The 25113-nt window shown below is 40.2% G+C and overlaps 1 protein-coding gene across 1 annotated transcript in view; it reads left to right on the top strand.

Annotated features, from left to right (window-relative positions):
- The first annotated feature begins 212 nt into the window (after positions 1–212).
- LOC125636761 (tubulin polymerization-promoting protein family member 2) overlaps positions 213–25113 on the top strand; it is an 80503-nt gene continuing 55602 nt past the window's right edge. Inside the window, exon 1 of the mRNA XM_075128246.1 lies at positions 213–298. The gene's annotated coding sequence lies outside the window, so the exon portion shown is untranslated. The remainder of the gene's footprint in view (positions 299–25113) is intronic.

The raw sequence follows: 25113 nt of genomic DNA on the forward strand, positions 1-25113 counted from the left end.
AGTGAAATTTTCTTTCTCTTGCTCTCTCTCTCTCTCTTTCCACCCTGCCTCTGTTAGCTGGAGTAGGTGTGGAATCTCAGTGGATACAATTACATTCTCTGCAAATGTAAAACTGATGATCTGACTATTTACAGGGCTATTCTGTTTGAAGTGAATTCCAATTCCGTGATGCTTGGTGTTTGGATAGATTCTCAAATACTATGATAAATGTAAGGGTGTATTAAGTTCCAACTTTCTATTTTAAGCAGTTAGTAAACACTGCACCAGACGTGGGTGTGAAGGACCCTGAAAAAGCTGAGTGAGTTCTGCTTTTATTAAACATTTTTAACTTTCATAACTGAGAACTTCAACGCATTGTTTATGGGGTTTTTTTAAACTGCTGTGAAAAACAGGCTTATACAACTTAGTTTGCATAAGGGCAGTGAGTCATCCACCTCTTTGGTGTGTGTGTGTGTTATATCACTTTACATAACCCCCATCTTTGATTGAACATGGAATGATAAACATATTTTGTCTGTATAATAATATTTTTTAAAGGTGGCTGCTAAACAGATCATCCCACGTATTAGGTCCAGGTACAACTCCCCAGGCTTACACCAGAGTTTAATTTTGCTGATTTTCACTGGGGCTTCAGTCCTGCAGGCCTTACACAGACCAAACTCACACTGGAGTCAAATCTGTAAGAGGAAGGAGTAGTAGCCCTACCCTGCACTCCTAGCATTCACGGCAGTGGGGAACTCCAACACACGGCCAGCAGCAGCAGGGGTAAAGGGTTCCATCCCACTGCTTTGATTTTACACAGGCTTTGGGGCTGCCCAGTAGCGTTGTTTGAATGTACAGAATACATGGGGAACCCCGGCAATAAATGAAATTTAAGAGATTTTTTAGGCATGCTCTGGTTTTTAGATTATGGTGCCTGGGGTATTAGTTCAGGATTTTACCATTAAGGGGTGAGTGGGACTTTTTTGAACTTCAAAACTATTTGGATTTGAGTAATTTTTATTTTAATCACACCATCACTGCTGGGGACTTACCAGCGCTGACCCTGAGAGGCTGTCAGGCTTGTGTCCATTGGGGAGATACTGTGGAGAAAGTCACACTGCTGCTGACTGTGCTATAGGTGTTCTGTTCCTAAATAGAGATCAATCTTGAGAGCTACCCATCAGCAAAAATAGATTCATGTAATGTTTAAAAAAAAGGAAAAAAAATAGTTTAATGTTTTGTTTGATGCGTGCAATATCGGTCACTATCTGGGTGCATATAAAATTTGTAAAAGAACTGTTGCAATTTAAGCAGATCACATGCCATACTACTTTTTCCACTCCTTTGTGGACTAATGTTTACCCAGTTACCACCTCAAATCAAAGGGCAAGGTGAAAGTGTGTGTCTAGCACCAGGCCCATAGGTTACGAAACTCAGGTTCTTGCACAGTGCAAGAGAGAGTGAATTCCAGAGTCAAGAACCCTCTACTAAGATGAGGGACTCCGCATCAGGAATTCAAGTCAGGCAGCAAAATCATTGCAGTCAACTGAAACTACCACAATAGTGGAGAGAGGTTTCTGAATTGTACATTAGCACACTAATATGAAATGTAATCATCTCTACCTAAATGAGAATGAACCCTAACTTCAAAAGTACAGAGTGCACTCAGTTCCTGTTGACTTCAATGGGAGCGGCAACTCTGCATTTCTGAGAATCAAGTCCTATAAATTAAGGAGGATCTATGAGGTAACATGATCAAGGATGCTAAGCCATGCTCACCATGAGTAAAAATGACTAAAGAGGTCAGTTAAAAGTGACTTAAAAATAAAGACCTCGTCAAACTAATTTTTAAGGAAATTAAATAAGCAACCATTGAAAAAATGATACTAATGGGACTAATGACTAGCTAGGGGAGAAGAGGTTAGTCCTTTGAAAACATTGTACTCCTAAACTTATTATTGCGATTACAAGCTAAAGATCAGGAAAAAGTTTACACTTTTTATGTATGCATGCCATAATTGCTTGACATGCAGTTGTGCTGGACCTATGCTACCTGATTATAGTATTTGCATCTCCTGATGTTTGAATTATTCATTGTGAATAAATTATGCAATCGATAATTCTTGCAGTGCACAAATCATCTTAATATTTTCACAGATATTCATTAGTAATCTCCGAATAGCGTGTGTCATGGTTGTGGAACTGCTATACAATCCAAGAAGACTGAGATATAATAATTTTATGAACGCTGTGTGACCTGGTCAGGGAAGTAAAGGCACTGTATAATTAGAGTGGGTTGTTAAAATTTCCTTTATGACTGTATTGATCTAACTTACATTGGGAGTAGTGGAATATTTATTATATGCCTATAATACTGTATCTGAGTGAGGTCTATGCATGAAAGCAACACAATCGCTTTCCTGATAAGAACACTCAGGCACAGAATTGAAAGACAATCGGACAAACTGTTAGCTTTAAGGATCCTGTCTCCAACAAATTGCAAGCATTGTTTTGTGGAAGCTGAGAGCCTGGAGATCAAAAGAACACTAAATAGTTAAAACACCCTTCTCAGGAAAAGAAGGAGGGTCAATTGTCAGAAGCTATCCAGGGAGACAAACTGACACAGGGAAAGGCTCTGCAGAGGGAGTTTGAAGGAACTGGTCCATCCCAGCTCCAGGGAATGGTAATCCTTAGGGAAAAGCAGGCATGAGTATAGGCTGGTTTATTTGTTTTTAAGATAGTTTTCTCGGATAGCTTTTGTTCTAATAAATAATACTCTGCTTGAAGGAGTCTGTCTGGTCACTGGGTACCATTGTCATTGCTCTCAGAGAAGGGACCAGAACTGCAGAGTCTGAGCCTAAGCCAGGCCTGCTGAGGTAAATCATGGTTGATAAACAGGGGACTGCAACTTAGCAACGAGTCGGAGAGTACGAGAATGGCATGATTTCATCCTGAGAAAGTTGATGGCCAGAGGCCTGAGACCACAGCAAGGGTGTACTCGAAGAGACCAGGAGAGGTAAGCCGTGCAGTTAGCCTGGTATCTGTGACAGTATGGACAATTAATTTTCAGCCTATGGGCCGTTTGCTAACTGTTCACTTTATGGAATCACTATGACTGTGACTATGCTGGGAAACTTTAGGAAAAGTTGTCTAAAGGTGCTACCACCCGTCCTACTAACTTGTAGCACCAATCGTTACTGCTGTGTTGTCTAACCCTGTTCACAGCTAATTTAGATATGGTGGTTAAAACACTGGCAGCTGGTGTCCCCCTGTTTACACGAGAGATCCCACCGTTGTTGCTATGTTGATAACGATACTGAGAATTGTTAGGGAAGAAGATGTAGTGTAGACATGACCTAATTTTGTAATGTAATAGGTCACCTAAGTCACATGGTATTTCTGCTTCTTGACAGGATGGCTAAAATGTTTTCTGCAGGAATAATAAAAGTGAACATGCTTATTCGTGCACAAACAGCCTTGTTTGCATATGAATAAGGGTACTTGTACAAGAACAGCTCATTTCCTGCATATTTCTGAGAACATGACTAGCAAATAAAAAGAAGCACAAATATGGTTAAACTGAGCAGCCATTTGTAAATGGAATGAATGTTCATGAAGAATGTTTTTGCACTAAAAGTTCTTCCTTGTTCGAATTCCGTTTAGCAGGATGCTGGATTTAATTATCTTCAGATAAGAGCTCACTGTAGTTGCAGTAAAGGCTTTTGTTTATTACTCATCGGTATTACATAGCTGCATTGGAACCTCGTAAAAAGTTAGTGCAGCTCTCTCCAGGCATGTTCAGGAAAAGGCACCTGACCTCCCCACAGGCTGCCCAGCTTGCCCATGTTCAGCAGCACCTGCAGGATTGTAAAGTGGCTCAGCCCATTACTACAAACACTGCTTAGCATAAGTACTTTGTGTAGTTAGCAGACGTAACTGGTGAGCATCTTCCCCCAGGCAAGTTTGCAAGCTAAGTTCTCTGGAAAGCTTCATATTTTCTGACACAGTTTCATAACTGTATGTGATCAAATGTCCCCTGAACGTTCAGCTGTTTGGAGTTTGTTGTTTTAAACCAGGTTGCAGGCATTAAGTGTCTGTATGGTTTAAGAGCTGGAATTTCTGTTTTGTTTTGTTTTTTATATGTTTCAGCTGCTTTTCTCTTGACACGTCAAGCTTAAACAGCGTCTTGCATATTAACTCTTAGTGCTCCAGGATGTTTCTGGAACTGTCTGCCACAGGGAGCCCAGTGTTGCTCTTAGAAATGTTTATAGCATGCAAGGGATGGTTTGGACCAGATCCTTTACCTTCTGTGCATATTGACACTCTGCCCCCATGCCTGTCAATCCATTTCCCTTCATCTTTCCTGTGTTTCACACTGTCCCATGAGCCACTTCCTGTGGTTATTCCACAAGCCCTTGCCTTTACATGAAGCTTCCCATGGCAGTTTTTCTCTGCACCCCTCCCTATTGCCAGTTATTTTTCTAAACCAGATCCAAATCCTCTTCTTTTGCAATAGGGCTTAATCCTGTTTCCACTGAAATCAATAGCAATCATCCCCTTCCTCCTGTCCCTCTGTTGGCTACCATGGACACACATGCCAATAAGCTTACCAGAGAATCACCCCCTGATTCCAACAAGGGGCTCTAGCTAGTAGAAAGTCCTTCAGTTCCCACCCTGAAGTTTTTCCATGATCACAAGTCCATACCATCTGTTAGCTCAGAACAGGCACCCTTCTGAACTGAGAGTCACTCTTTTATCCAGTTTGGGTGTTTGAAGAGACCCTGAATAGGTAGTCAGCCAGACAATGGGTTCCTGCTCAAGGCACAGCTTCACAAGGATGGATCTAGAGGATTTGCATCCCCCTCCTCCTAAATATGTCCCAGGAAACCTACTCAACTAACAGTTCATTCTTGTTCTTAACCCATTGGTTTAAACTATTGTTTTAAACAGTCCACTGAAGTTCATAACACTTCCCAACATTTACATTAGTTATGAATCCTAGACAAGTTACATACAATACCACAATAACACATAAACATTGTGTTTTAATTCAATGAGTTCCTAAAATACTTAAGCTTAATTCAATAAGCTTTAACTTAATTCAATAAGATTTGTCCGGCATACTGGAGGAAATTGCCCTCTCTGTCACATCCTGCACCTTTAAAGTATTTTATTTAACTAATAGAAACGTTTTAAAATGCTGTTTTTTGTACTTTTAATTGAATTCCAATTTCAATCCAAATGCAGTCTGACACAAATTATGAGTAATAATTATTCCTCATCTAGTAAATAAGGGTGAGTGAGATCATCTCCCTTTTATGTCACGAGGTGGTACACCTGCATCAGATCAGCCTGATAGCCCTCCATCTTCTGCGTACCCCAAACCATTTGGCAGATGAACTAAGCAGAAAAAGCTCCATCATTTATGAGACTTGGTTCTAGATCAAGCCTTCCTAAATTGGAAGGTTTCCTCAATGGACCTGTTTGCTACCAATGTGAACATTATAGCGTTCAGCTATAAAGGAGGAGTAAGTCCAGGATCTCTGGCAGATAGATTTTGTTGGGAAAAGAAGGCTTTATGCCTTTCTTCCCATTCTGCTAATTCCCAGAGGCCTCAGAAAGGTAAGTCAGGACAAAGCCTAGGTAATGATAGTTCCTGCTTGGGCACATTAGTTCTGGTACTCCATCCAAATGCATCTGTTAATCAGACCACCTTTTCTACTTCTGAACCTCCCAGGTGTCATTTCACAGAACTAAAGCCTGGTGCTAAGTCTGGACCTGGCGTGTCTACATCTGACAGCATGGAGGGTAACTGGCTACGTTTTGTGGACAGAAACTATTCACTGGCTGTATAAGAGATTGATTCAGAGCAGAAAGGCCTCTGCTAGAGGACATATAAAGCTAAATGGAAGTTTCTTTCATTGTGTTCCATTCAGAGACACATTCAGCCCTTGGACTCTTAGATTGCGACTATCTTGGACTTCTTGCTGTCTTTGATACATTCAGGACTCTTTATCAGCATTGTTAGAGTTCATCTGGCTGCTATATCTGCATATGACCCACCTGCTGAGGACCATTCCTCTCCCTCACGCACTTCTCCCAGCTCTGAATTTTTAAAGGGCCCAATTCATGGTTAAGGAACCACTAGTTAAGGAGCCATTTCCTTCCTGGAACTTGAATGTGGTCTTTGATGGTCCTTTCCTTTGTACTCATGTCATCATGTTCATTATATCACTTCTCTGTTACTACCACATTTTTGGTAACTATCAACTCTGTTCACGGGGTGAGCGATATTCAGCCTTTGGTGGTTGGCCCTCCATAGGCTGTATGTCATGAAGACAGAATTATGTTCAGGCCACATGAAAAATGTTTACCAAAATATGATTTTGTATAAATTTATTGATGTGAAAATCCACTTACCGTAGGGTTTCCTGACCCTCCTGGGGCTAAACACCACAGGCTTTATTTTCTTCTACCTGTCTACAACAAAGCCATTTCATAAATCATCCGAACTTTTTGTAGGCTTTAGTGATAAGTCTAAAGGGCAGGCTGCTTCCTCTCAAAACCTCTCTAAGCAGGAAACAGATTGCGTTAACATTTTCTATACTTAATAAAAATTACATACTCCACACACACACACACACACCCCTCGAGTTAGGGCTCAGTTAACAGCTGTAGCTTGTTTCAGGGGAGACCCTCTTTCTGAGCTTTGTAGGGCAGCTACTTGGAGTTCTGTCCATATGTTTACCAGTCTCTATTCCAGTGTGCCAGCTTTTGGATCAGATGCCCAACTTGGTGGGGGTGTCCTAAAATTATTATTTCAATAGGACTCCTGTCTCCCTGCTCCTGGAAAGGTAATTGCTAGTCATTCACCTACAGTGGGAGCCATGTGGAAAAATGTTCAAAGATGAAAGAGAGGTTACTTAACTTAGAGTAACTGGAGTTCCTGGAGATGACTTTCTCCACATTGATCCCACGACCTGCTCACCTGTCCCACTGACACAGAGTCCTTATTTAGATATTCTATATTAGAGAAGGAACTGAGTGGTAGCTGGGGCTACTCTACCTTTATTACTATCACTGAAGGGGGTGTGAGGGAGCATATGGTACATGCTCAGCCCAAAGGACATTGCTGGCTAAACCATTCTGGCCTTGTGCACATACCTGCAGTGGGATCTAATGGACAAAAGCATTTCAAAGATCTCCAGTCATTGTAAGGTAGGTAAACCTATCTTTACTAGGGCCCTGATTCAATAAGAAGCTTAAGCATTTGCCTAACTTTAAGGATGTGACATACTTGCATACTTAAAGTTAGGTGTATGCATAGGTACTTTGCTGAAGCAGTGCCTGAAAGAGCAGCTCCGGTAGTTCAGCCAACAAAGGGAATTTATATACACACAGTTGAAAATATTGGACCCTTGGTCACATAAACTAAAATAATTTCCTGCAGCAGCTGTTGCCAAGAAAACTCCTACTCTCAATAGATTGTAATTGGCGTGACTCTCGGAGATAGTAGAGATCACTTAACTTATAAGGCTCTATACATAGAAAAATCTCATACATATATACTCCTAACTTGTTTTTTGCCTTGTGTGTAACTTTTAAGAGCCAAATCTTTTTTTTTTCCTTTTTTTTAAGTGGATGTCCCCTTTTACATGCAATTGTGCATTTATATGCACATGCACAGATTGGACAGAACAAATGTCAAATGGCCATTAGCATGAATGAACACTCAGGTTGTTCACCCAGTTGCAGTAATTGTGATCACAAATAGGGATATGAGAAGTGAATGGGCCCCTCTTCAAAAAAAAAAAGCCAGCTATAAGTGTGTTGTAAAAAAAAAAAAAAAAAAGGCTCTCCATTAGTATCGGAAGGCCTAATTGTATTAAAAGAAGGTTCTCTAGTGAGATTACATGACTGTCCAAGAAACTAATTAAAAACAGGTCATTTTTCTGAGGTTTACCTTTCTGAATACAATGGAGAAATTCTGTGGAAACATCATCTGCTGTAAGCATAAGAAATTAGGTGATTTATTCAGTAAAAACACTTTGTGGCTTTAAAGCTATTACAGTAGAGGAGTAATTGTTAAATTTGATTTAAAATGAAAATGTCTCTTCCAAGTTTTTTCATTTTAGGGATTTTAAAAATTAATTTATGCAAAAGCAAAGACTTACGCTGATGAGAAAAGAAATGAAGATATATTTACAGGTAGCAAGCCTTAAGAAAAGAGCAAACACTTCTTTGTGGAACCTTGAATTAATGTTCCTATAGGATATAGGAACATTAATTCAAGGCTCCATATATATTTATATATATATATATATATATAATTTCATCTCCATATAATTGCTGGAACCTCACTAAATTTTTAGCAGAAGTCAAGCTTTTGAATTTTCACAGTAAATCAGCAGAGAACAAATAAATGTTCTGCAACTGTGATACAGTGGGAATAATTACACTTTAAATGACCCTTATGTCAGATTTCCATCTGCCTGGAGTGGAAATCTGGTGTCACTAGTTCAGTGAGCTGTAATGTAAAACATCAGAGTAGTGGTGCATCTCAAGGGCCGGGTCCTCAGATGTAATGAATTGACATAGCTTTATGGAAGTCAGTGGAGCTTTGCCACTTTAAACTAGCTGAGTGTGTTCGAAGCTTCTCTGTAGGAGGCTTGGCCTAGCAGGCTTGTTAAACTTAAATTGTAATATATTCTTTACTTAGTGTTGTTCCCCTACCACCTTGTTCATTTTGGTGGGATTTTTTTATGATGACATTCTATTTGGAGGAAGATATTCTATTTTGGGTACTGGTGGGCAGAGTTTCTTATTAGTCATGGTATATTTTTGATCTAACCAGATAGCCACAGCTTGTTACTATCTTTATTACTAATGGTTTCTGAAGTATCACACCAGCAAGTAGCCCAGACAGAACAGATACTTTGTCTCAGCCCATCTCTAATATTCTACTCACTCTCTCTTAACAAGTCTCTTCCAACCCTTAGAGATCGGTGCAGGATTTCATGAGGAAGAACGTTTTTCCCAATATATTTTTCTAATTTTTTTTAGAGGTGGATTTAACCTCAGGTGTAAAAACTGTCCCATTCACAACTGCTGCTAGGTAATGTTAATGGTAATGATCAAACATGTAGAACTTGGCTATTCTTGGCTCTGGATCATGGAAATAACTTGGAAACGGTACAGAAGTGGTAATTCCAAAGATTTTCATTAAAAAACAAATATAGCATTTGAATTTTTTCTTGAAATATTTTTATTTGTAAGCCAAATACTGCAGTAAATTTTCTAGAAAATTAAGAGACTGCTGCTTGCTTTTAATGAAAATTAGCACTGTTTTTCACCAGGCAGTCAATCACTTAACTCAGTTGTCTTATTATATTATTCAAATGTGATATACATTAGTCAATCATAAGTGGTTGAAGAATCACGTTGCAAAATGCCTCTTGAGAGAGAAGTATGTTATAAATGGTTCTACTAATGGAATATTTATGTTAATGTAAATGAACTCCCTAAGGGTGACACGTCTTTGAAAGGTGAGCGTGCAGCCTTAGCAGCATGTTACTTGCTTTTATTGTACTTATTATTTTGTTATTTATTGAGCACCGACAGTGTGCTCAGCACTGTTCAAACTACTGCCCCAGTGTCAAGGAACTCTCAGTCTAGTTCTGCCACCCTTGAGACACATTGTTCTTCAGACACTGAAAATACATCATGGATGGAAAGAACAGCGTAGACATACGTCACGCTCAAGCTTAAGGTGGTGAGGAAATTTGGCAGAGGTTAACAGGCAGAATCTCTGTAATCTGAATAGAAGTGTAGGATGGGATGAGCCAGTATAAGAGGCACCACTGTGAGTAGGAGCTGGGGAGTAGATGATGGGGGGAAAGCCCTAGATAGGGACCAGTAGGTGCAATTAGTGACAAAGAAATTGATCCTTTTGGGGCTTGGTTTTTAATTGTCAGGTTGAGAGGGTGTCAAGGATGAAGCCCTAAAAATGGGCAGCAGTAACGTTACAGCCACCAGGGGCTATATTTGTTTCTGTTCCAATTCATTTTATCCAAGCTAGAGGAGTTTGCTTGGATATGAGCGGATGGAAATATTGCATAGGAGTGGTGGCACAGACTGTCTGTTGCTGTCCTGGGAAATGATTCCTTTAGCTACAACTGAGGATTGAGTCCCTATCCAGTTTGAAGCTTGGGATAGTTGTTGATGCTGCTAGCTCTTCCTTTGTCTGCACCTTTAGGAGCCCTGGTCAAACAGTCATCCTGACCCTGAAGGCTTCAACGCAGATCCTGGTTTTGACCAGGGAGGGAACTGGGGGAGGAAACTGGGTTCTGGCTACCTTAGGCAGTAGACAGTACTCCATCTTCCACCCATCTATTGAGGCCAAAAAACAGTATGCTGTACTGGCAACAGGAGACCCCCAGTAGCTGAAGAAGAGGAACCACCTTCCCCCGAGGCTGGGAGGTTCATGGCTATCACACCCAAGAGGAGGAAAGGTAGGGTGGTGGTGCTTGGGGACTCCCTCCTGAGGTAGATGGAGACATTCTTCTGCTGATCTGATCTGATGTCCCAGGATGTGCTGCCTGTCTAAAGTCTGCATCCAAGTTGTTAGAGAAAGATGGGTTGCTAAGGCTCATGTGTCCCTCTGACCACTACCTCATGTTGTTCATACACGTGGGTTCTAATAATACTGCCAGATTTGACCCTGAGCAGACCAGCAGTGACTTTAGCACTCTGGGAGTAAGGATGAAGGATTCGGGTGCAGGTGGTTTTCTTGTCCAACCTCCCAGTTGAGCATCAGAGCCCATGCAGGAACACACACATCCTGGCGATGAATGCATGGCTGCACCAATGGTGTCAATGGGATGCTGCTCTGGGAAAAAGTACTGCTGGAAAGAGATGGGGTCCACTTCTTCTTTGGACACAGACTTCCCAACCTAGTGAGGAGGGCTTTAAAAATGGATTCAAAGGGGATAGGTGACAAAAGCCCACAGGTAAGTATTTAAAAGTAACCTCAACAGAGCATTAGATGGAAAATTACAATAGGGTAATAGAGCAATAAGAGGGGAAATAGTGGGAGAATCAGCTCAACATCTTAGATGTCCATAAAAAAATGCAGAGTTGTAGTCTTGGCTTGACATGAGTAATGTAACATAAGAGAGGCCATGGATTGAAGATGCATGGTGATTGGACTAACATTTGTGTCTTAGAGATGATCCTCTTAGGACAAGGTTGAGTGGCACAAGGATTGGGTGGGAACATGTATTCCCACTATCTGTGGTAAACCTGTTCTGTGGCTGTATAGAGGATTTAATTCCTCAGGATGGGCCATCTGGCATCTTTCTCAATTACTAAATTCACTTTAAACAAATTAAGAAATAAAAGCAAAGGCCCTATGGTGTGAGGAGTGAGACCGTTTCATCTCCTTAGTAGAAAACTAGGTTCCCCTTCCCCTGCTTTCTATTTCACCGAGAGATTAGCAATAGAACTGTAAATCCCCCAAGTGCAGAAAGTAGTAAAACTCCCCTCAACCCTCTCCAGAAAGGACATGTATGCAGGCAACAACCTCATTCAACTTGACACCTGTTTCACTTTAAAACAGACTCCTATAAATAGATGAGTGAATGCAAACCTCCATGGCATTGCAAAATATTATGGAAAATACGGCTTACGATCCTGTGAAGAAGGGGGGCAGAAAGACACTATCTACCATAAAAACCTGGCAGCTTCATGCAAGGGCTGTTGCTTTTAATTTAAATGCTCATTTCTTATTCTATTTTCAGATCCTCTCTGGGATTTTAGGAATTTTGAGACGTGCTGCTTATAAAGCCCTAAGTACAAAATGGTCACGGATGGCTGGAATGAGGCATGTTCTAATGGAAACAAATCACTTGTCAGTAAGCAGCCTTCAGACTTTTGAACAAAAGCTCAAAAGGGTCAGGGAAAAGACATGTTTGTTGACTTAAAATGGCTGGATACAGGTCCACAGAAATACATAGGCTTCAATACTGGAAGGCAACTATTCCATGCTAAGTAAAGCTGGGCTTTTATACAAGGTTAAGTACTTTGATAACAACAACAAATAGAATGTGCAACTCCATTTCCATCTAGTGTATTTGCTGTTGCTAAATACATGGTAAATTCATGAGGACTGTACTACAGAGCCTTCAATTTAGGAGTATCACCTTAACATAACTGTGTGTGTGCAAGTAAAATGAAAATACAGCTTATAAGAATCAGTCTTCAAATTAAGCAGCTGTGCTAACTGGGCCAGAATCTTGGCTGGTGTAAATCAGCATGACTCAATTGACTTCTTAACCAGGGGAGGATATATCAAAATTATGAGATTGCTAGCTACAAGACTGCATGGTTCTTAACTGCTGAGAACTCCCTACAATATTATGCTTGAGAAGTTGTATAAACCCACAAGACAAATATACAAGATTATGATTCCCACATCAACTATAATTCAGTCCTCCTTGCTCACATGTAGCATTTCCTATTATATGTGTGTTTTGTGGCTAAATGACACATGCTTTGGGGAGCATAACTGAATTTCCTGACCATTGTGCGTATAAAATGAGAGAAGAAGGGAAAAGTGAAAGCACACCTTATGTGACTGTGCATAGTCAAATGATACTTTTATAGTGCCTTACATCTTCAAAGAACTGTGAAGATATTTAATTAAGGAAACCTCATAACACTTCTGTGAGGCAGATAAGTAAATATTATCCCCATTTTATAAGTGGAGGAACTGAGACACAGACAGTTTAATTGATTTGCTTAAAACCACTAACTAACTGAAGACCAGTTGGGTGTAATGATATTCAGATTGTACCCCAAGGCCATACTTAAGTAGGGCACCCACAGATACCTTTGAAATGCACTGTTCCCATGCCCTTTCCTTTGTGCTACCCACCCAACATGTTCACTGTAACCCACACCACCCTCTCAAGGCACAAGTCCTTGGTGGCCCTGACCCGCTGATGTTTTCCAATACCACTCCCCATTCTCAGACCCTTGATCACTCTTCAGTGCCTTTTGCCCATTTTTCCTGGTGGCAGCCAAAAGAGAACATTGCCTGATCATCCCCTGGGTGAGTGTCTGTCTGCCATAAGTGCCACTCCAGAGGGCCACCACAGGAGTTTGGGGGCAGACAAACAAAGAGTTTGCAGGAAACCACTAGCTGTTTTCACCTCTTCCCAGAAAGAAGAGGAGATACCTACAATGAGACTGGGATTTGGCAGCTTTTCCCCACCTCTGCTGGCCACTGCTCTCATATGTTGCCCTCACTACTTCTTGCCTTGTCCCTCTCCTAAAGGCAAATCAAGGACAAAGGTAAGGAGGCAGTTCTTGGAGCCTGACACTTTTGCGTTTGGTGGCAGCAGGTCCAACCACCACACAGCCTCTTGGGTGTCAGGGCCTTCCACAGTTTCTGGGGTAGGTTTACAACTAAAATATATTTGAAATAGGGCTTGAACAGTCCACCTAGATGTACAAAAGGCTGCTGCACTACATAATAGCAGTGGAGTGAAATCCTGGCTGCTGGGAAGTCAATGGGAGTTTTTATATTGATTTCAATGGGGATAGGATTCCACCCCTAGTGCTGCAGAACTGTTGTTAATCTTACTGCTCCAGCAAAACTAATGGGGAGGGCAAGAAGGGGCCACCAGAATCCCAGTGTTGGTAATACGGGGAGGGGAGAAAAAGAGCAAAGAATATTCTCAACCCCATGGCAGCACTGGACGTATTTAATGCGATAGCACTATGCAAATGGATGGTGCCGTATTTAGTATTGTGAATTCCAGTCACAACAAATCCTCCAGTGAGACACACTAATAATATATCAAATTAGTTCTTCTCTGAATGAGCAGGGGATATAAATGTCAGCAGTCACTATTTAGATACACCTGTGATGGGCACTATCAAAAAAACTTACAACAAATAGAACAATTTATTATATAGAAATTTATTATCATCATGTATTTGCTGCTTCTGTAATGTCCTCCATCACTCGAGTAAGTACCAAAACCATCCAAAAGCTATAGAATGGACATGCTGCTGCATCTCCTTGAGGGGGCCATTTAGGGACCTGGGCCAAAAATTGGGGATTGGTCCTGCTTTGAGCAGGGGGTTGGACTAGATGATCCCCTAAGGTCCCTTCCAACCCTGATATTCTATGAAATCTGATGGTATTCCACCTTAGTAGCTCAAAGGTGCCTTGGAACCAGTGAACATCAGCCTGCATCATCTATTAATAGTGTGTGCATCAGGAAAAGTACCAGCAAAATGGAAAGATGGTGTCATAGTATCTCTGTACAAGGGCAATCTTACAAAGATCTGGCCTCCTTCAATCACTCATTATTTTCAAAAGCAGCATTGCATGTTCTTCAGCCATGTCACCAGGATGGACAAAATTACCCCAGCATACTGTGCTCTCAAGCTCTACATCCATGTGCAAAGGTCATACCATGTGACCCTATCTGGTGTCACTTGCAGGGCTGCCCCAGAGATTCATGAATTCGCAGGAGCGAGCCAGATCTGGGAACTTCACTACACAATATCTGGCGCGATGCCATCAACCGTGGTCACTCTGGCAGGCACAACGGTCCTCACTAGACTAAGCATGTTTGAAGATGATGTAAAGTTCTTCATCTGTTTGCTGGTTTTTAGATTCTTTTATCACATGACCACTAGAAGCACTAAATAAAAATAAAACTGAAAACCTATAAGTTAGATAAGCCTGCCTTGCATAATGGCACTCAAACAACTGCTACTTAGGGTGTCTCAAGTTGCAGTAAGTCTTTCTGCTGGCACTGACCATACTACCACTCGTCAAAATGGAGCATAGTGGGCAAGTAAAAGGAAATAGTAGAACCTCTCTGGACTTTATCCTGAATTTCAGGCAGGGTCAATCTGTCCCCATGTGGCTTCTACAGTATGTGGATTTAGCATCTTCAATAATTGTCTTTCACAGTTCTGAATTTAGCATAAATATATTAAGGTATAATCAGTTGCTTATGGAATTTTTCCAAGTACAGTGGTTGGTCTTATGAATAATTTCTCTGTCATGTGTTGAGCCTGTCTTTTTCTTTGGAACTCTTCTAATCTTATTTTCATAGCTTGTTACCTCTCTGACTTTCAATTAACACTTCCTCTGGGTTCTTTACTTACACCCAGTAGGTATAGCCTTTTGAAATACCTCCGTAATGCAAATTTAGTGCTGTCACTTCTGCTTGGGGTGCAGTAATATGTGTAGCTTCTGCTTCCATAGCTCTGTTGCTGCTTTGCCAAATAACTTTTCACAAATTCTGGATTAATACAGGTCAGTTGATAATTTGGGGACACATGGCAGTATCCTGTTTGGACAAAATCCATTTATAATCTGAAAGCTCTTGCGGAAACACTGCATAATTTGAGTGAAATAATAGCTTGTCAGCTACAAGTTTGGGGAGTGTTTGACTGAGGATGGATAAATAAAACCTGATGGGTAAATATCATTAAAGAAACTTCTTTAGAGTCATTTTAACACTTTTTCATGAATGACATGTTAGTTAAGCCAGCCTCAGGTAACAACAGATGTTTCAAACAAACAACTCGGCTTTGGGGTCCTGTTTCTTGAATCCTATCTCTTACCAAGTCTGTCTTGCATGTGAACACAGCACATTACACTGCTCTAAGTGTCATTGCTGAGCATTTCAGGAGTAATAGTGCCTTACAAATGTGGAGATTCTCATCGTGCTAGTTATTACATTCAGTCTGATTTTAACCTGTAGGTACCCAAGACTTCTCTATAGAAGAAAAGAGAAAGCTCCAAGATTTCTTAGCAAGTAAACACAGCTTTGGGGACATAATGGAAGGAAACACAACAGCTAATATCTTTGTGCTGTTTGAACTTAGGGCCTCAGTTTTTTCAGCATTATAAACTGACTCTTAGTCTATTCTATAATGAAAATTGAGGATGAGATCATGGTAGCAAAACCTTAAGAGTTATCACTGAGTGTTATGGAGCAGTTAATAGCTGGCTTGGTGGAGACTGTTGTTATGGAACTCTTTTAAAAAATAATTTTGGAATCCTGGCTCTATTTCTGCTTATTTTAAGGGTTATACACAATGGCTAGAGTGTCTCTGCCCTGAATTACACTGCAGTTAGACTCTCTCAACCAATCCAGTCACTTGTTGCCAGTAAGATTCTTCCTTGATGTTAAGACTCCTTAAAGTAATTTGTTATCTGTGTGTGCGGGTCACATCATTTCAGCATTCTAATAATTTTAATGTCTCCTCACTTTAAAAGGCCAGGGACCTTCCATAGTTGCATTCTGTACATGTAGATTCCCAAACCTTCAGACATATTTGAATTTTCATAAAGCCAGAGTTACATTGGCTGAGCTTTCTGTGCCTTCTCCTGCTATACGGCTTCTTGTTCCACTGCAGATTTACTTAGACTGACTTTAATCTTAATCATTTTATTTGAAAACAAATATTAAAAGGCTTCTAGTGAAAGAGCTGAAAAAGAAGGGCCCGGTCTTTTTCTCTCCAGTAATATTTCCAGTTTTTCTTTCCAATTAAGGATAAAAGACAGGTTGGCTTTGGACCTGTGTTATTGCCTCATAAAATGGGATGTTGCTCCCATCATCACTTAAATGATGCAGTGCAATCCTAATAGGTTAATCCCATGAATGAAAAATATTGTTTCTAAATTAATAGAGGGAGGATATTGATTTTACTATTAGAACATGTTGTTCAGTCTATTTCTGCAGGGGAAAATGTTTCTGGAAAACCTACATCAGCAAAGCCTCCTAGCCTTCTAGCTGCTATACTATTTTAATTTAATAGTCATTGGATATCAGTAAGCATGTTATTGACTATTTATAATAAGATAAATACACTATACTTACTGGGCAAATTTTGGTCTCAGTTACACTGGTGTAGATCCAGGATAATTCAACTGGAGTAATCTACACACATATAATTGGGAATAGAATTTGCCCCCTTTCTATCAATCTGTCTATATTTTTGTTTTGTGTTTACACATACAATCGGTATTGCTCCCCTGCTATGAGCTGTTGTCAAAGCATTTTTGCCCACCAATTATCAGTGACTTCTCTTGGAGCTGCTAATACGACCATTTAATGGTTTGGGTGAGCTGGACAATCTGATAGAAAATGATTATTGACCACAGATACTTCACGTCTCAAAATTGTATGTAATGGAAAAACTTGGGTTGTGTATGAGTTCAACAGGACTATCAGTTTGGCGGACTCTGTGTAGTGTTTTTCACTTTCTTTAGGAAGGGAGAGGTTTGAGACCCGCCTTTGTCCTGCTTGTCGATATACCTCTGGTAGAAAATGGGCTTTAATTAGCCTCCATGTGCTATAGCCAAGATCCAAGTCTGCTCAAGGCCATGTATTCACTAAGCAACCCATGGAATCCCTACCTTTGAAGCAAGGGTTGCATTTCATTTGTTCTTCAGCTTTAGCCTGATTCTGCTGTTAGTTGCACACTTCGTAATGAGATTTTTTCATGTGACTTATGTAACTGACATACTTTAAATATCTATCCTGAGGTTACTCTTTACAGGTAATAAACCTGAGGCATTATCAGAGAAAAAGGTAATGACTTATACAATTAAATTGCATTAGATCCTAAGAACATTCATTCACACATTCTGTGGGTACTAATTATCAATAGTTAAACAAACAACAAAAATGTTTAGTTTATCATTGCATTTATTGTGCTGGAGAACTAGATGATGGCCAATTATCAAGGCTGATAAATAGTTTGGTAGAGAGATGGAGAGAGACAGCTGGGGAGGTAGCATGGTCTAGAGGAGAGGGCACTGGACTAGAAGCTAGGAGACCTGAGTTCTAGTCCTGGCTCTGTCATCAATGAGCTGCTGTGGGATGCTGGGCAAATGACCTCCCCTTTGATGTTTTTGACTAATAGCTATGGGCAGGGACTAGCTCAGAGTGTGTTTCCACAGCACAATGAGGTCTTGATCTGGGTTGGAGCCTTTATGCACTACTATAATATCAATATTGTTATAAACTCTAGTTATACAGCACCTATAGTAGATGAGCCAAGTACGATATAAACCAAACCTGCATGACTTTTCCCCATGCCTCTCTAACCTGTTGGAATTATTTGGAAGAATAAATAAAATAATGGATAATAATGAATATTTATCATAGTTCTGTTATCTATGAGTCTTATGGAAGAAGTAGGTCTTTAGATGGAATTTAAATGATGAGAGAGGGTAGGGTCTGCTGCTCTGGGTTTTTGGAGGTCATTTCATACACCAGGTTAGGGGGTGACTTCATAGGAGAAGACATGAATATAGCAGGGAGAGAGAAGGAAATGAAAGAGACCTTTAGGCTGGCATTGTTGAGTGTGTGAAAGGGGTGAAGTGGACCGTGAAAACAGCGCTGGTTATAGTGCTTTCAGCTGTAGGTGCATACATGACATATCAGAAAAAGTACATGGTCCAGCTAGTAAGGTATCCTGTTTCACACAATGGTCTATCATCAGATCTTTCAGAGGAAGGTGACTGTCCCTGGCCTGGGAGCAGCTTATGCCATGAAGCATAAGAACAGATTGATCTTGCAATGCTTGCCTTTGCTAGTGTAATTACAGATGCTAGGCTTTTTTAACTTTCCCCATAAATACCCACATTTTAAAAATTAGATTCTGAGGATGCGAGATAGTCAACTTTCTCTGCTACATCTGATGATAGACCATTGTGTGAAACAAGATACCAGATAAGGTGGACCCATATATCTGTTCTGATATGACATAAATCTGTTGTACTTAGATGATGCTATTTTGAAAAGTGTCACACACAGACTCCACCTATAAAGGAGATGGGAGTGGAGCCAAAGTGTAGAGTTAACCACATTGAACAACGTATTCATTTTCAATGAAGTCTTTCATGTATTCTCTTCTTTCCAAAAATGAGAAGAGCTAAAACAGGCCACATCAGTTAAATTTGCTGTAATGTACTCCTGCATCTCTGAGTCTATGCCATTATCCTACACATACCACATCACATGAAACCACTAACCCTAACCATGAGACTGACACATTCATGTCCTTACAACATATTCATTACACTCCGTTAACAAATAAATATGATGTTACAATAGCTTTGACATTATGCAACACCTGTTCAAGAGAATGGAAACAAGGGACTCTGTGATTAAAGATATTATCTTCATGACAAAGCACTGCACAACTGTTTGGCTAGAGCTCTGAGGCAAATGGTATATTTGCATATGAAAAGGAATTTGTGTACATTTGATAAATGATTGAATAACTCCTATCTATGGCAAGGGAGGGGGGTGTGAGATACTTCACATATTCTGCTATTACCATTGCAAAGAGGTGTGAAAGGCACCACAGTGGTAGCTGTGCATTTTCTGTTCTTTGACCAGTATGGCCAGGCATAACTGATCATTGTAATGTTGCCAACTGTGCTATACAAGACCGGTTTGAATCCAGAAATCTGAGTTGGAAAAGTTCTGTTAGGATACATCTTTCTAGGCCAGCCCCTGGGAGCCCTTGCAGGATCAGTGTTTTGTCCAGTCTAGTTTCAAGGTTGTCAAGCAAGGGGGCTTTTACCATTTCACTTGGAAGTCTGGTCCAAAATCTAATAACTTCCTGACAGTAAGATTTTTCCCCTTCGTATTCAGCCATTTTCTCTATATTATGGGTCTTGGGGGGGGAGGCATAGCTCAGTGGTTTGAGCATTTGCCTGCTAAAGCCAGGGCTGTGAGTTCACTCCTTGAGGGGGTCATTTAGGGGACAGGGGCAAGAGGAGAGGGGGTAGAAGACGAGATGGAAACAAAGGGGACAGGAGATTGGGAGAGGCTGTGGATTAGAGTAGAAGGAGAGGCTGGGGAAGACAAAGATACACTGGTCAATTATCACTGAGCAGATTCACCTACAAAACCTGATATTGAACCCCTTATTCCCATGTCTTGACAGTCCTTTTCTGCCTAGCAACGTCTGTCTCTCCATCCCCCTATGGTGGCAGATCCACACACAAGTTAATAGCTTTCTACTGCCAGTTACTCTGTTAGCTTGAGTGGTAGAGGACTGTGCTATGGATTTAAAGGTCCCAACCCTGATGATGACCCATGTAGGGTGTCAATATGGTTCCATATGATAGAATTTTTTTACATATATATTTTTAAGCATAGGAATTTTCATAAAAATAAATATGTTCTAAGAACATTAAGGTTGCAAAGGCAAGTACTTAAAAGTTAGGAAATGCCAGAATTGACATTGCTTGTGCCCTTAATTAGATTCCCCTGTGTGTATGTATTATGATAGTCTTTAATTACATGATCACATATTAGCTTTCCCACAGGACCCCTGCCTCTTTCAGTGCGCAAGAGGGACCTGCTCTGGGTATGAATCAGGATTGTGTAGTGAAGGAGACTGTTGTCTGTAGGACCCTTCTCATTTGTTGCAGAAATTGGAAGGTGTGTTGTGAATGAGGCAGGGGATTGCAAGAAGAGAAGGGATGGTCTCATGGTTAAGGCAGCTGAATTGGATTCTATCCCTGACACTGCCACAAAGTTTCCGTGTGATGCTGGGCAAGTTATATCAACCAAAGTTTTTATATGGATGGATGACCAGTGTAACGTTCCTCATTCTATGGGTATCCAACTTGAAACCCTGGGGTCTGTCTGATTTGCAGAAGTGCTGAGCCCTCACCGTGGCGAGTGAGTTCAATGGGAGCTCGGCTCTCATATATAAAGTTCTATAAGACACTAAACTCTCTGTAAAATCAGAACACAAGCATCTCAAATTAAGCACTCAAAATTAGTTTACATTTTTGACAACTCTGGCCTTAATTGCTCTGTGCCTCAGATCCCCGTGTGTTGAAAATGAGATACCTTGCCTGCGTATTGTGAAAATAAATTCATTAATGTTTGTAAAGAACAAGATACTATGATGAAAGAACCATAGAAAAGTCAAATAATAATAATAACAATTCTGCATTCAGTACAGGCTTTGAATGGTGTACAGTAAATAAAGCCCGGGGGCACACACTGAATGATGAGGGTAAAAATAAATATTTAATAGCTTCCCTCTCACTGAATGAGGCAGGAGATCCTACCAAAAAAAAGTGTGTGATCATGTAGCCTTAAAACCTGTGTCAGAATGCGTATGCGCGAGGGGGTGGATTCAAGTTGCACAGGCAACCTTAGTTCTGGCATTTCCCAACTCTTGGGTGCTTGACTTTTGTAACCTTAATGTTCTTTTCATCTGGTTTTTTTTTTTTTTTTTTTAGTTTAAAGTACTGTAGCTGTTTTCTCAAAGACCAGCAAATAATGTTGATTCCACAAAGCACACTGCCATAAACCAAACAGTCTTGCAGACACCTTTGTTCCTTCATTACTTGATTTTTATAATCGGATGGTATTCTGTAATACAAATTGCCTAATGAATGGGGTCATATAAACTCACAATCATAACCAGGAAATGGTGATGATCTGGTTTAGATTTTTAAACTGACAAGTAGAGAAGCATACAATCTAATGAAATATTGTCAATGGTCTTGCAATGGCATTTGTTCTCTCTTAGAAGAGCAGAACATTCCCTGCCAAACCCTCAGCACACTTAAATGAGAGAAATGAGACAGACTGCTCTTCAGAGAAGACATGAGCATGACAGTCCAATTACTCTCATGTAGAAAAGGAAGTCGAAATGAAGCAGATCCTCCTGTCTTAGTAGGTCAAGTAATCATAGCTTTCTTTTCTTACTGATAAGTGACTTTTTCAGTTTTCATGGTCATTTTATCCCTGATCTCTCTGCTAAGACACTAATGATGGAGCCAATTGCAGGCTGAGGTTATAGTGAGGTCTTGGTACTAGATTGAAACCACTAATTCACGTAGGACACTATGTTGTCATGTTAACAATTTTCAGCCACTAACTGTTTAGGCTCCTCTTTGAACCAGTGCTCTAGAGCAGGGGTTCTCAAACTGGGGGTCGTGACCCCTCAGGGGGTTGCGAGGTTATTACATAGGGGGTTGTAAGCTGTCAGCCTCCAGCCCAGACCCTGTTTCACCTCCTGCTTTTCTAATAGTGTTAAATATAAAAAAAGTGTTTTTACTTTATAAGGAGGATGGGGTCACATTCAGAGGCTTGTTGTGTGAAACGGGTCACCAGTACAAAAGTTTGAGAATCACTGCTCTAGAGAATGGCTAGCACTAGATCCTATAATCAGTCCCTATTAGCAATTCAGATTTTCTTCTTTTTTGTAATGGGGCAGAAGTCAGCATGAATCCATTTTGTCTGAAAATCACCCTCACTGATAAGGTAACCAGTTTTCGCAATAAGATTTTATTAGCTAACTTCTGAAGGGATCACAAAAAGAGCATAAAACCACACAAAAAGATTCCTGTAGGTCCTTATAAATTAGTATTTTAAAAATTTCCTAATGATGAAGTGATAGATTTTTTTGTAATGGAACACAATATTAAGACAATTGAAGATAGGTTCATTTTAAGCCCATTATTTGCCAATATACTCCTTTAAAATAAGTAAACATGTTTGCAAAATTTACTCCAAATAGAAGAAAAATATCCCCTGTTAGCCTTTCCTGATAGGAATATAAAGCTTTCTAAATATTGCAGTGTGGGTTTAAAATGTCTAGCAAAACTCCAAATACAGACTGCTGTAAATCTGTGGCATGGCAGAAACAATCAGAAGAGTAAATAGAAATGATTAAACATTTAATCAGAAGCTTTATACTTTGTTGTGTTCTCATTGTAGCTGCAGGAAAAGATGCTGTAACAGATCTTTAAATAGAAAACCTGAGGCTAAATTCCACTTCATCCATCAAAAGCAGCTGCTAGGAGATGACCTAATTTTAGCAGCTTATCAATTCCTTAGTGCTTGTTGGTTGATGTAACTTTGATCCTCTGATGCTAGATGACTTTTGTGCTGAATATAGCTAGAATTTAATGTGAATCTTTTGGATGGCTGCCCAGGCGAGCTGCATAATCCAAACAAAGAGAGAGAGCAGTACATGATTCAAGCTACTCACGTGTACAATAACACAAATATATATTATCCTGATTCCTTTGGGCAATCAGTTTCATGTCACCAAGCGCATATTTCAAATATAGTGTCCTTGGCTCCTCCTCCTCCCCGAAACAATGCTTTGCCTTTCATGGAAAACACAAGATGCATCAAGACTCAGATGTTGCCAAGAAATAATGATAGAGTCAATAATTGCAGGACGTTTTTAATGAATGTTTTCCAAGCAAATCATTGCCATTTCAAAGAGCTGTTATTTCTACTTATGGAGAGATTAGTCTATATGTTCTCAAGGAGAGGGAAAGGCTTTGAATTTTTCTTTTAATTTCTTATACCACAAAATTCTTTTTGCCTCTTTTCATGTGGCTTGTAACTTGTTTTTTCTTTTCTCTCTCTCTCTCTCTCTCTCTCTTTTGGCTCTTCAATAAAACCATCTGTGACACACATGCAAGTTACTGGGTGTACGAGTGGTGCTTCACACATATTTACTTGCCCTAGTTGGCATTATTTGCTATTCATTAAAGATGATGGAGCTGTTTGTATGCCCTATTTTTTTTAACTTTATGAGTAAAATACATAAAGGTAGGAATAAGGGAGGAGTCAACCTATTGTACAGATGAGAGTGTTTAGTGTTTGGACTCAGGGACTGGGAGAATTTCTGGGTTTCCTTCCTGGCACTGACAGTGACTCACTATATGGGCTTGGGCAAGTCACTTAGGGCTTGTTTTTCATACTCCAGATGAAGTAAATGAGAGCTGCATGAGATCAGCCCTTTCGCAAACTAGGCCATTAACAATCCCAGATTTTTCACACAGAAATTGGGTAATAGCACATATGTGTATGTTAAACATGCACATCCCAAATTGTAATGCACAACTGCCCATTATGTACAATTGTGGATTTCTGCATTTGCACTTGTGCTCTCTTTTGAAAACTGGGCCCTTCATGACAAAATCTCCAGGAACTAGTCAGTCAGGCAACAGTTGAAATTGATAATTATCTTCAAGAGTCTTATTTTTTAAAGTTTGCATTTACATTCAAAATACTATTAAACTGTAATATTTATTTTAGTTTACTTTATGATTGAATTGACCACATTATTAACTGGCAGATGCTTGAGCTTTAAATATTAACAACCCAGATAATTGTAGGTTGCAAGATGGCCTCTTCCAGACATCAGTTTTATGCTGGCTGCCACATTATTATTTTGCTTGCATTACTGTAGAGTATAGAAGCCCCAGTTGAGACTGGGAGCCCATTGTGCTAGACACTGTGCATAGAGACTGTGCACCGTCCCTGTCCGTGAGGCTGGAGTCAACAGATTTTGGGCATTGACTTTAGTGGGAGCAGGACTGAGTCCTTTAAAAGCACCAGAAAACAAATGTGATTGGCATGTGACAGCCAGTTATCATGATAAAGAGAGAGGTGTAGTCTCAGCACGGGATTGGGAGCTAGACATTCCTGAATTTTAATCCCAGTTTTGACATTAACGTCGTCTGTAGCTTTGGCCAAGTTAGTTATTCTCTCTGCCACAGTGCATGTGAGGATTAATTAAAGTATCTGAAGATAAAGGTATGAATGATAAGTAAGTATTCTTCATCATTGGTAGAAGCTTCTTGCTTCTGACCTGTCCTCAGTCAAAGGAAATAACTCTGCTCAAATCAGCTAACATGTCCTGTTGTTGGGTTTTCTTTTTGCGGGGTAAGTGGCTTGGTCGTTCATGAAGTTTATTGTGAACCCTATTATGACGGTAGAGTGGTGCTGCTTTGTTTTAATGCTGTAGAGGAATATTTCAATCCCTCTAGTTAATTAGTTGAAGAGCCAAACTGCCCAAAATTATTATTGTCTGGATAGCATTAGTTAGGTGTGGCTGACAGGACGGGAAAATGTGCATGGTGGCCATGGTCTGCTGTACAGTATGCTGCTACGCAACCTCACTAACTGGCTCAGTTGCCCCATTTACACGAGAAGCCAGAAGAAGTGATGATGGACTGGGAACCTAAAAGCATCTCATTAACCTTGATGTGGCAGCTCTAACTGTTTCACTTATATTTAATCCAGACAC

This window comes from Caretta caretta, chromosome 5 (assembly GCF_965140235.1).
Source record: "Caretta caretta isolate rCarCar2 chromosome 5, rCarCar1.hap1, whole genome shotgun sequence".
Classification (NCBI taxonomy): domain Eukaryota; kingdom Metazoa; phylum Chordata; order Testudines; family Cheloniidae; genus Caretta; species Caretta caretta.